Source organism: Lissotriton helveticus, chromosome 7, assembly GCF_964261635.1.
Source record: "Lissotriton helveticus chromosome 7, aLisHel1.1, whole genome shotgun sequence".
NCBI lineage: Eukaryota > Metazoa > Chordata > Amphibia > Caudata > Salamandridae > Lissotriton > Lissotriton helveticus.
Window position 1 is genome coordinate 1,163,996,963 of NC_136068.1, and position 14,094 is coordinate 1,164,011,056.

Genomic DNA, 14,094 nt, shown 5'->3' on the forward strand with positions numbered 1-14,094 from the left:
CAATGTCCCATTTAAAATGGCCGCCGTCGTTCTCGCGAGATTTCGCGATCGAAATCTCGCTCTTCCTGACCTCAAAATGGCCTCCTTACTGGTTCTCTCCTTTGATTGGCCCAGCCGCCTGACTCAGTAATGGCCGCCGATACTTCTACACTCTCGCGAGAGCTCGCACCTTGTTTTCAAAAGCCCGCGCTTGTGTTTAGCGCTTACCGCGATCGGTTGCAGTTTTTCAGTCGCTGTCGGGGTGGGCTCCGGCGTCGCTCTTTCTGTCTTCCTTTGTGTTCGCAGCACATCCAGGGTGGGCACCTGGTTCTCTTCGATGGTGCCCGTACTGGACATGCGTCGATCCACGCATCGATCCATTTCTGATCCTTCGTCGCCAGTTGTCGTATCTATGTCGCTGGTCAGAGATAACATCACACGCAGTACGACAGGTTGGTGATTTGATTATCTTTATTGATGCTTACAGCGCTGGTCATGGGCACATCCGTCCTCGTCCTCAGTCTTAGTGTCCACTTCCTGTCCCCTCACCGGATCTGGTGTCCGGTAACCTGGTCACTCTTCCTGGGGACCCACAGGGTCCTAGCGCTCCCTGGTCAGTCACCCCTACTGTCAGGTCATGACATGCACCCCCACCTCGCCTTCACTCTGGGGGCCCACAGGGGGCCCCAGAGTGAAGACCGCATGCCTCGATGCCGCCACGGAAAGGCATCAGATTGGGCCCATCATAATATGGCTGGCGGTGTCTATTAGACACCGCCACCATATTAATCCTCTTCCGCCCCGGCCGCAAGGCGACCGGGGAGGAAAAGCGGCGGACAGTCTTTCCGTCCACCGCGGTCCCCCCGCCATACTAATATGGCTGGGGCATTTGGGAGAGGATGGAGGGCGGATTGCCCCCACCAGGCCGGCGGTGGCTACCGCCAGCCTGGCGGGAGCAAACAGCCCTCCCAATGGACAGAGTACTTTCCCTGCCTGCATCAGTGCAGACAGGGAAACAAGTGTGCACCCACCTGGCAGGAGTATTTTTAGATTTCCCGCTGGGCAAGAGAAAACATGCCTTCCATGCCTACAGGTGCACGTGTAGGGGTGGTCGTTCTGCTCCCCCCCCCGGCTGGAGTTTTAAAAATGCTCTGTCCGAGTGTGAGCAGACTTTGGTTTCCCTACCCGCACTCCTGCAGGTAAATGAAAAATGGGATGAATTTACCCTGGGCTATACTGGCGCTCACCAATTACGGCCAGTATCAGGTGTTCTAGTATCTCTCACTTATGAGTGCTTAGGGTAGAGGCAATCATCCAATACCTCAACAATCAGATCAGCCGATCCTATAACCTCATTCCAAATCCTAGCACACCACAATACAGATTTTAACAGGTTAAGTAACTTTAAATATTAAACATGATCACTGACATCATATATCATTGTAATATTTTTTTGCTTGTTCAGGTTCCAGCCGACACGTGTTTCGTCGTTCGGGAAGAGATACCCGCGACTTCCTCAGGGCTGGAAAACACATACAGATAATACAGTGTAAGCCCCAGTTACAGTGGGCAATCATATTATCATACAGATAATTCAGCATTTGTATTTTACTCATGCACGTAGCATAGGAGGTCCCTGCCCTTGATAAATGCAATGGACCCATGACAGTGAGGGAAATGATAGAAGAATATGGTCAAAAGCAAGAATCCAAAGTCCAAATTAGAGCGAAGAGCGGGCTAATCAATGATGCCCGTGTTCGTGAGGAAGAGTACCGATCAACGCTTGGTGCACTTTAGTGTGGTGGGGACTGGGGGTGGGTGATGTGGTATATAGACTCTTTCGAATAGGTACTGTGAGCTCCCCATGTGAATATGTTTAGTGTACAAAAAGCAAAAAGACTGAGGCAAACCCCAGGCCTACCTTAAAGGTCTCCTCCAAGTAAATTCTGCCTGAAGTAAATAATAGTAACATATGCACTAAGAATCAGATAAAAAATCTCATAAGCTATATCTATCACAAGTCAGCACCATAAGTCAAAAACCATACCTTCTAGCTGGTTATATTTCCGTCCCAGCCTAAGTGTGGCCGGGTAAATATTTGATAGATGATCCTTTTTCGGTCTTCTAAAATTACCAGTACCTGCAAGAATGTATTAGAAGCAATCAATATGCATCCTGTGATTCAATACGTCATAGGTTTTTGTCAAAGGTGATAAATTCGTCATTGCCAGAATTGACAATATGCATATCATATGTATATGTTTAGACTTCCATAATATACATCTAAATCCCGTAATGGATTTGTGGATTTTAAGCCTCACATAATCATGTCCCCATTAATCTAACAGCCCATCGTATAACAGTAATAGTCAATCAGTGGGGTTTCTAAAGTTCGCAGAACTAATTCCGCTAATCGTATACATTCAAAACTAATCCTCACTCCCACTTACTTAGAAATATCGCGTCCGTTACGTGTTAGGTGATCCGGACGAAACTGTAAATATCAGCCAGTTGCGCTAGGGAAAAACGAGAGGTAAAGCGGGGATTCTGTTATTATTATGCCAGGCCATGTCAGACATAAACCATCCTGTGCGAGGAGTTACGCAAATGAACATACCTGTAGCTAGCTGCAACTTCCCGCCATGGGTTTAACCGGCGTTCCCGTGTGGCCGTCGTGTGTGAGCCTGAACACGGAAATGGTCCATTATTAAAATAGCTTCCGAAACACTAGACATGAACTCCTGGACTCGCGTATGGTGAAACCAGTCGCCATGTTGCATGTCCTTCTAAATTGCGTAATCCGAAACTTATTATTAGGTCCAACTCTTATTTGAGGTGATCGTGACTTAATCTATACTATCAATTATTATAATATTGGACAATTATTATAATATTAAAAATTGTCATGTCGCTCCTGTCAATATCAGTACCGCGAGTCCAAAAGTCAGACTGTGTAAAACCACAATTCTAACCGAATACATTCATTCCTTTCATTGAATTCAAAAGTTTTTATAATCGCTTTTATACTATGCCGCTCTGCATATTCAAAGATTCTTTATGTTGAAAATGGAACGCTAAGCTGGTCCCGCTAAAGGCTAACAGATGGAGATGCTCGGCCGCCATCTTGGTGTGTACCAGGTTCGTATAAGAAGAGCATGTAAACACTGCAAAGGTATATGGTCAGTGTGGTAATGCTATAGTGGTCAGTATCTTATTTTCAATATAACATAGTTATAACCATATTGTGATAACTAAAGCAATCAATTTAATAGCGTAACATCCTCAGGTTAAAATAGGAGTGGAAAGGGTGCCACTAGGTAATCAATAATAACCATTATGTTTGTTGTGAAACCATCATTGATCAATCAGTCTTAATAATGTTGTTTATAGGGATTCCACCTGAAATTCAAATTACAACCAAGCTAATATGCTAGGATAGGTCAAAGTATTTGCACAGGCATATGTATATTGAATATAGCTGTTTCTCCAAGAGTTGTCGTTGTATCATTATCAGCATCACAAGAGTATTGAGAATAGCTATTTCTCCAAGATTTGTTGTTCTCCGCATTGCAAAATCATAATTATATCAATATAGCATTATAATAAAATTGCAACGCATGGCATTTGCATTTCATAACAATTCTGGGAATCTCACTTCCATTCATCACACAATGTCATCATGTACTATAACTATGTGTATTTGTATGCAGATTTTAATCAGGTCACATACGGAACATTATGAGTCTTGTATGTCCCATGTCCCAGTCACTCAGTCCCCTAGGAAATAATGCAATTCATGATCAGAATTCATTCCGTGCTCCACCGCTTGAAGCTTCATTATCCATAGGGCCTCTCTACGCCTAAGGTGCAGCTCTCGGTTACCACCTCTTTGGTCAGGATTCACCTGTTCTATGCCACAAAATGCAATTGTTTTGTTGTCTGCTTGTGCTTGGCATTCATTAACGTGAGACACAGTTACATATCGTGTGTCCTTATGTTTGATTGCCCTCAGATGTTCATATATTCTTTCTTTAAGTGACCTAATTGTGCTGCCTATATTGAAGCTCCCGCATTTGCATTTGATCATGTAGATCACGTAGCGACTATTGCAATTTATCCTGCAGGTAAAGAAATAGATATTGCTCTCACCTTTAGTGAGCAAGTAGAAACAGCGCTCCCTTCAATTCGCGAGCACTGCCAGCTCAAGCGCCATGTCAGAACCGGCTGGGGAAGCCGGGGCCTTGGGGCTCTCTTGTGGCTCCCAGCTAGTGGTTTGTGGGTTCCCTGGGTAGGCACCGGAGCCCCCACCACTGGCCCTGGGGGATGTGGATCCCGGAGCTCAAGGAGGTTCACAGATGGGGGCCGCATGCCGCTTTCCCTTAATAATAGAATTTGACCTCGGGGATAAGGTCTACAGGGCTAATTAAGGCTAAAGGAGAGGGGCACATGGCCCCATCCCCTTTTTTATGGTATACTGCCATGGGGGTGGGGTCCCCAAGGTGAATTGTGGCTCCAGGAGGCGGCCACATGCCTTCTGCTCTTATTATTATCCTTTGGCCTTGGGAATGGGGTCCCAGTGGTCTGTTTGGTTTTGAGGAGGGCCACAAGCCCCCTCCCCTAATATAAATATGTTTGGCCCAGGGGATGGGGTCCCAGGGGCTAACAGTAGCTTGGATCCGAGGGCAGTGCATCCACCTCCGTTGTCAGGGAGCTGGTTGCCTGATGCCAACTCAATGCCATGCGTGGGTGGAGTTGACTGACTGCAGGGGGTTTGTTTGCTTGCCTGCGAGGGATTTGCTGCAGGGCCTGGACGTGTGTGGCATGGTGTTGGTTGTATGTATGGTGATTTAATATTTCTTTCTTTTTTATAAAACCTAGAAAGTCATAGAAAAAACAAAGGGTAAAGTGACATTACACTTAGGTCCCAACATAAAATTTTGAACTAAACAAAAACATAGTACTTCACCAGTTATAGTTAGCAGAGCTAATTATAACTTGTGCCCCTGCTAGTCCCTGCTTATGACCCCATATATTGTATCACCCAGGACATGTTCTATGACATTGTTTATGACATCACTCATGACATCTCAAATAGTTCAAAATAGAGAGAAAAACGTTACGTTGGCACTGAAAATTTCATCTAACTATAACACCACTTTAACCTTTGTTTTTTCAGGAATATATATATATATATATATATATATATATATATACAAGAGAAAGGAATTCAGGCGAGCCCACAGCAGTTGCAGCAAGTACGTTTTTTATTTTTGGCAGAAAAGATGACGCGTTTCGACAACGTCCGTGGTCTTGGTCACATATATATATCCAACACAACCGTTGTCGTAAAATATCCAAGGACAACAAACTGAGGCCCAAGTGCATTCAAGGTGAGATTTAATGGCAGTAACACCCAACGCGTTTCGCAACCGCAGCCGCTTGTCCACGTGAACAAGCGGCTGCGGCTCACATGGAACAAAACTGATCTATCCACCTCTTGTGCCAGGACATGCCTAACGGCCGTTTTCCAATGGCTCCTCTCCACGCAGCTCGAATGCAATGAGGACAAATCATGGATCCTCTTGTTTGAGATTTTCCCTCCCCAGTTCATGGAGTTGCTTTGGCCACCAGATTATCCAATGCCTAATTCCGTGGGTCAGCCCATTAAAAACCTAGGAATTTGGTTTGAGAAAAATCTTCTGTTTACTACACAGATCAAGAAGCTAGCTGGGCTGTGCTTTGGCATTCTTAAATCACCCAGAAAATGTCTCCCCCTCCTCCCTAGGACAGCCAAGGAAATGGTTACCCGTGCCTTAATCCTTTCTCGCATCGATTATGTGAAGGCCCTATACATTGGCCTGCCAGGTTACCTTTTGAAGAGGCTGCAGGTAGTCCAGAACGCTACAGCAAGGACTCTTCTTTAATATTCCTGTAAGATCTAGCGTGAGGCAACACTTGTGCGATCTAACGTTATAGTTAGGTGAATTTGTCAGTGACAACATTAAGATTTTGAACTAAATTTAACAGTACGAGTACATGTGGCAGGAGATATGTAGGTAACACGGTACATCCAGAAAAGAAAAAGGTGCTGGAGCACTTGCATGAAATAACCAACCAGGACGACCATACTCAGTAACCAGTCATTTTTCTACTGGCCACAATAGTGATAGGAAGCTACTGCATTTCTTTTGCATTGATCAGGTCCCATGCGACAAAAGGGTAGGGGACAGAGTCAGGGCTCTACAACAACTGGAGTCAAGATACATTATTGTGATGCGAGGTAGAGTCCCTTGGGGTCTATACAGTGACGAGGAGTTGTGGATACACATAGGATAGCTGTGCTCTGTGGTACAGATCAAAACTGAATCACATATGGAAGCACAAAACAGCCAAGCACTTCATTTGACTCTCACTGCACTAGTTCACATTTCGCTTGGCACATTGCACACAAACAATGGATTATGAAGGGGCAGGTCTCGATGACCCACCACCGTGACAGATTCCATTGGAACAGTCGACCCTTATAGAGACAAGTCACCATAGGGACGTCAGCCCATGTGGGCGAGACTAGTTGTTACACACCACTTCATAGCAGCCATTGAATAGTAGAAAGTCTGTAACATTGGGAGAAGGTTGTGTGTAACCGTACATCAGGTTCTACTGGACCCCATACATCGAAGGAGCCTGAATAGCTGCATTAGAAATAATTCTGGAATGCCAAAATGTAAACAATTTGTTTAAGTGAAAATGCATTTGCATAAATTTAATTGCATATTTTGCAAGAATTGACACAATAAAATAATAAGTGTAATAAATTAGAATTAGTATAATTGCCAGAACCAGGATTCCTGGGCTATAGTGGAACAGAGTCACTGCGATAAGATGGCCGCCTCAATACTGATGTATTTACTTAAGATATTTTGAAAACATTGTTTGTTTTGTTAGCACGAGTGCTGCCACCCAATCATGTTTGACAATGTATTGTTTTAAATATGATGAAGATGCTGGCCGCTTCCACATTGAGAAAGTCCAGGGGGCCGAAACGTGTATGCCGATATTTGGTTGCTTTTTGTTGAAAATAAACATCTATGAAGATACCTACCTTGGAGTGTGCAAAATATTTTTCTCTGTTTGTGGATAAATCATGAGTCTGACCTCACGAGTTGCAGCACCCACTATGTTGTGAGCTGCAGCATTGGCAGGAAAATGAAGAAACGTATATACGCATATATATGCCGCTCGTGAGTCATGATACCCCTCTCCTCCCAAAACAATGGTAATAAATACTATTTTATACTCTGTGCATCTGCATATATGATTTACACCATGACATTTTTTTCATATGTATGTGTTTTAACCGCTTAACCGCGGCGACAATTCTGCCCCGGTGTGGCTGATTAGCGGAGTGGGCGGGCCGCATCGGCCAACGGATGTTCGCAGCACTACAGAGTTGCCCAACAAACGCAGCGAAGGGGTTAACAAAAAATATTTATCCAAAACCAGAATGCAAGGGCACCATGGTAAACTCTAATCACACTGAAAAAGTATTGTGACCATTAGCAAAATTGCTTTCCCGTGTAAAGTAATTGTTTCCTGCAACCTATGAGGCACTTTTCTCTTGACACTTTTGCTATACTATGGAAATAAACTCACATTTGCCTTCTTGACTGTAGTGATAAATGCATGAATGCATGTTTATTAGTACAGTTGTTCTAAATTCTCCTTTGTTTTCACAGTAATGTGATAAATATATATTCACTGGAAAAAAAACAATGTGTAAAGTGAAGTTATGGTTAGATCTGGTTATAACACCTGAATGTAAAAACAAATTACATTTGTCAGTTATCGTTAGGTAAAGTAGCCATAACTCACACCATCTTCGGGATCAAAGCAAAGACGAACTTGCAACAATAATACTGTATCATGTGTTGTTAACAAGAAGTGTATTGAGAGGAACTGTATCTAATAAGACATTAAATCACTAAATGAATGCTACATTTTTGATGTTCTCTTTCTATATATAGACTTAAGTATTGTCCATATCAGAGATCTATAGTCAGGACACTCTAAACAGGTTAGGACTGGGAATAAACTCCCTTAATAGCACATGCTTATATGATAAAATATATTGGAGTGCCGAGGTACAATTAGTTCTAAAAAGTTCTTGACAACGAATTCCTTTGGGATTCCAGTTGAAGCTAACAGCTGTGGTAGTGGGATGTTACTTTTACCTTGAGGGGCAACAGTACTATACAAACAAGAATCTGCCCAGAAATAATTAGCACAAACTAAGACTTTTTGTAGGATTAGAGGTGCGACTGTCAAAACCACCACTACCTGTGCTGTATCATTGTGAAACATAAAGTTTATGACATGGAATGTTGCCGGACTAGCAAGATTACTAAACTCCGAATCTGCAAAAAAATCACTTGCTTCCAAGGGGTGCATCAGATGGCAATTAAGAAAAATATCTTTGGGAGGCCATTGGGGGGACTATCAACCTACATGAATCTCAACTTGAAACTATGAGTAAAAGAAATGCTGAACCAAGACGAGATGCTCCAAGTGCCGGCACAGGAAAGAACCATCACAACATCACACCGAATCAGGATTCTCCTGATCAATATTTACTTCAATAGCCCCAGAATCGCACGGGCGAAAAGGTGACATCAGCTAATCGAAAACTTGGATGAAACCCTCTCAAATTATGTTAATCATGACATAATAATCTGCCAGGATTTTAATCGGAGAGAATTGGGACGGAGTCATACCAGATGCCCACTGACAAATCATCTAAGTAAACAACTGGACAAAATACTAGTAAAACACGGACTGCAGTCCATACAGACAATAATTGAAACATCTAACCCATCCCTCCAGGTTCCAAAAACTTTTAGGGGCGTAAGTACCATTGACTACGCGTTTGCCTCAGGAAAACTGATGGAACACCTTGAGAGTTTTGCTATACTCCCCTTGCAAGCAAGTGACCAGTTACCACTCCTCACAACATTCCAGCTTAGTTTGGATAAACGAGAAAGACACAAGACTTTGGGCTACTCCCTTAATGCAGAAGATACACTACTAACTCAGAGAACAAAGTGGGGTCCTGTCTGTGTAAAAAATAAATCTATGGAAATCTACTATAGGGCATTCTCTTCAGGCCCAACGTGGCAAACATCTATTAGCCCACTGGGAACCAATAATTAGGGGCATCCACAAATTAATTACCAACTCATCAAGGCATGGGTGCCCCAACAAAAAACATAAAACCATAACCAAACTATTCTGAACAGTGCACAGCAAATTCGCAAAATGACAAAAGCATGCCACAAGACCCATAACCATAACACCAAAGCAGCTCCACTACAAATTCTGAAGGGTGCAAGAAAACAACACAAGCAGGTGGCATGGTCAGTAAAAAATTAGCAGAGGGAAAAGGAGTGGCAGTATGTATACTCACTTAAGAATAAATGCAATCAGGCAGACCTATGGAGGCATATAATAAACAAAACACGCCAGGATACCAACAGAACCAATGCCATTGATGAACCCACAAGGGTTTTGCACAGAAAAGATTTGCATACAACCGAGCACTGGAGCGCCCCCTAATTCTCACCAGAAAAGTTAAACCCAATGAATGATCGAAAAGAAAGTGATAAAAAGCCCATGATCAATATGATCAAAGCAACCATACGTAAAATAAGAGCATCAGGTGCACCAGGACCAAATGGGCTACCAGCCCAATTGTTGAAAGATGATCAAACATTGTGGTCAGCGATACTCTCCCCACTATTCAGCTCATGCCTTACAATCTGTCAAATTCCTGACAGCCGGAGAGGGTCAATGCTGCACCCAATTTTCGAAAAGGGTGTTAAACAAAATCCCGCAAACTATCACCTGTTCGCCCTTTTGGACATAGAGGGTAAGATATATGCCTCAGTCATTCTAAAAGATCTTGAGGTATGGGCAACTGCAAATACAATAATTCCGTTCTGTCAAACAGGATTTAAGCACACTCTTGTACACTGGACAATATAATTACTCTCTCATACCTCATCCACCAGGAGAACACTCAGAAAACACAAGCTCTTTATGCATGCGTCGTAGACTACTCGTCGACATTTGAACTTGTGGAGAGGGGCATTCTATGGAGTAAACTCCAGCGTGGGGCATTCCAAACGATCTGCTCAATGCGCTGATCGCACTCTATTCATCAACTTGGGTGAGGGTCAAGTTATCGGCCACTGCTTTATCAAAAAAGATTAACACCAATCAAGGCCTAAAACAAGGATGTGTCCTAGCCCCAATGCTCTTCAACCTATAAACGGCAGATAAGTCCGCATCACTGAATCATGCAAACTTTATTCCTCCAAAATTAGGAACAACTAAGATTATGATATTACAATATGCTGATGACATAGTTCTTTCTGATAACTCAGAAATAGGGATTCAGAGAGCCCTTAATGCCCTCCATACCTACAACATGACAAACAGGATGGTAGTGAATAATTCCAAAACAAAAGTGGCCTCATTTGGAAGGACGCGTAAGCAAACCAATCGCTATTGATCACGTGGGGCCCGATGTAGGTAATCCCATATTACCGATTCTTAAATACCGAATCATACCGATTCGGTATTTAAGAACTGGCAATTGAGATTTAGGTATTTTTACAGATTCAATTACCGAATCGGTAAAAATCAGTAATTACCGTATCGGTATTTACAGATTCGGTAATTGCCATTGATTCCCATGGGCCTTGAGGCCCATGGGAATCAATAGCAATTACCGAATCTGTAAACACCGATTCGGTAAAATTACCGAATTTACAAGGGGAACAGGGTGTCACTTTGACACCCTGTTGCACCCCAGATTCTGGCTTGTGTGCAATGTGACACACATACATGCCCTTAGGGCATGTATGTGTGCCACATGGCACCGGTGTACATGCACAGATGTGCATGTACACAGAAATTCATAATTTACCACCAAATAATATTTGGTGGTAAAGTATGAATCGGTAATGGCCTGTGGCACTGTTTAAAGTGCCACTTACATCTTGATTTACCGATTCGGTAACTTTACCAATTCGGTATTTTACCGAATCTGTAAATTTACCGAATCGGTACAATTCAGGCCACCTACATGTCCAATCCCAAATACCGGTCGGTAACGGCCAAAATCGGCCGTTACCGACCGGTATTTGGCGACCTACATCGGGCCCTTGGTCCCTTAAAAACAACAGGAGGCAAATTGTATAATTATTTTGGTATTTGGTTGTCAGCAAAAGGGGGACCTAAAGCACATTTGAATCACCTCAAAGATAAGGCTGCACTAATTATCACCAGATTGTGCCAACTAAATGCCTCCCTAGAAAGCCCTTCTTCAACATCAATTCGAAAAAAAGTACTCAGGGCAACATTACCATCCACCATCACTTACGGCAGTGAGGCGTTCCCGGGATTTTTCATCAAAAGCATGGAAAAAGTACATCTAAAAGCCTACAAAGGAGTGTTCAGGCTGCCATATGCTGTTGAGACTAGAGTTTGGCCTCGAAGGCCCTAAACTTGACCAACATGGGCTCTATCATGAAATACTACCATAGATGCATTTCGGCTATGCCAGGCACCTTGAAGTTTATCCTTCAAAACATATTCCATACCAAAAATAGCCCCTGTAGAAAGAACATATTTAATGGCTTCAGCAGATACCCTCCAAATCGACTTACGTGTATTAAATTCTCCATCGATTCCTCACTCAGCAGTGAAAACCATACTGAAGAAACAGACAAGATGCCTTTCGAAACTTGCTGATGTGGAAAATATCAAGACTATTTCATTCTCACAAGTCTTGGTAGCCTCGTATGAAAACGAACACCAGGTTAGCCTATAGTCACACCTATACCTTAGTTGTTCAATTTGGAAAACTTGCGCCACTCAAATCTTGGTAGCGAGGATGATGACACTACAAATTAAAGACTTTAATCCAAACTGGACGATCCTCTCCAATATAGTGCGGTGCAGGCTGTGTGTTTACAAACTTGAATCTTTCTCTCACTTACTTTACTGCTGCCCGTCGCTACTTTATCCCAGGCGGATGTCATTAAAGCCACTCTATCTAATGAATGACCTAAGGACCTGTAGTGACTCCATGACCTGGATATTTACCACTATGGTCCCCTCGGAACTGGCCAAATTGGCAAAGACTTTAAGGCGGTGCAGGATCTGCTTAAACAACCCACTTAAGTGCAGCGATAATCGCTGATTAATAAAATGCACATTGCATCTGGTTTTACTACATGATCTTTTATGCAATGATTGCGGACTGTAAAATACGATTTTATTCTTTTGATACTACAAGATCGTGATGGACATATGGCACTCAAGTCCTGTCAATCTCATTGCACTGTGCACTTTGACGTAATGGCAATTGATCCTCTATGAAATGTCCGCTGACTGCCAAACATGCATCTTATTTTCTATGATATCACAAGATCGGGATGGACATATGGTACTCAAGCTCTACTAATCTCAATGAATTTTGCACTTTGACTCAATGGCTGTCGATTTAAACAATCGTACTAATAATAAGATAATCACAATTGATTCTTTTTTTTAAATATATGCATGTCCAATGTGCTTAATTGTTAAGGTTTTAATTAATCACACAATAAACTTATATCTTCTTCTACTCACGTTACCTGTGCATTATTCTTTGTATGTGTATTTATCTGTGGATGCATATTCAAATTATATTGGTGTTACTGTTTATTATATGGGAGTGTTTCTTAATTATGTTGCAGCATAGCATTAAGTATTCTACTTTTTATAACAGTTGTGTAGTTTATTATGGTGGTTGTTTGCTTTCATATTGTGAAAGTGTTTGTATGGTAGTCTTTATACTGTTCCTGACACAGTGGTTTTTGACTGCTGTTATTTGTCTCAGTATTGCTGTGTGCTTTTGAACAAGGTTTTTAAAATACATGTGGTAGGTTAATATGTGAAGTACAGTCATGTTTGTGTATTAGTGGTTACATTAATATAACCTGGTGTCTCTCTATAATGAGTGCACCATTAGTTATACCCGTAATTTAGGCAAAAGCTCTATTATTAGCCGCCATCTTGGTCGGCGGTCTAGCTGTTTGGACTTTCTCCAGCACTTTAGAGTATTTATTCGGGTTCTTGGATGTGCTCCTGTTGCTAAAAGTAAGGTGCGCTTGACTTTGTGCCTGTATTTTTAAACGTGTCTGTTTTTTAAAACTTGCTACCTTTGTCACCACCGTGTTATGTTAGCTTTTTACCCATAACTTGTATTCTACTTGCCTGGAGACATTTTTGCCTTTTCCTGCTTTTTGCTTGAGACGCCTCGGTCCACCGCAGCCATTTAGGCTGATTGCTGTGGAGGGCGTCCCGAACGCTTTTGTAGAAGTCCTCACTTCCGGTTCTTTCGGCTAGCTGCCATCTTGGTCGGTGGTCTAGCTGTTTGAACACGTCTTCTTAAGGGGGCTATGGCGCGGGAGCGCAGCAGACGCGCCGGTTGCGCGCCGAAGGCCCGCCAAAGGCAAGCCTGTCTGCGCCCGTCCGCGCCTGTACGTCGCCTCTCGCCAGGACCCCTGGTCAGAAGCAGTCTGGTATACACTCCTATTGTAGGGAAGAACTCTTGCCCATTAATTCGGGGTTCACTTGTTGTGGCAGAAGAGTACTTAACCTGGGGGAAGACTCCACTAGTTGCCCGGCCTGTTGGTACACTATACCTGCCCCTGCACCTATATTATGTGCTCTGGGTGTCCAGCTTCAGACTGGGCTGAAAATTCTGCAGCTTAATGTGAGGTTGCTGGCTAAACATTATCTGGAAATCCACGATCTTGTCACAGAGGAAGTCCCTGACGTGTTTTTCCTATTGGAAACTTGGCTTAATGAGGATATGATAGCAGAGCCTAATCTAGCTTTACCTACCGGATACTCTTCCTGTACGGTCAATAGGGAGTCCAGAGGAGGGGGCATTGCAGTTATTTTTAAATCATGCTACTCTTGCTTGTTCACTAAGGAACCCATTGAAGGCTGTGAGTGTGCCCGTTTTAGGATCTCTGTGAGCCCCCACCTTACCCTCTTAGGACT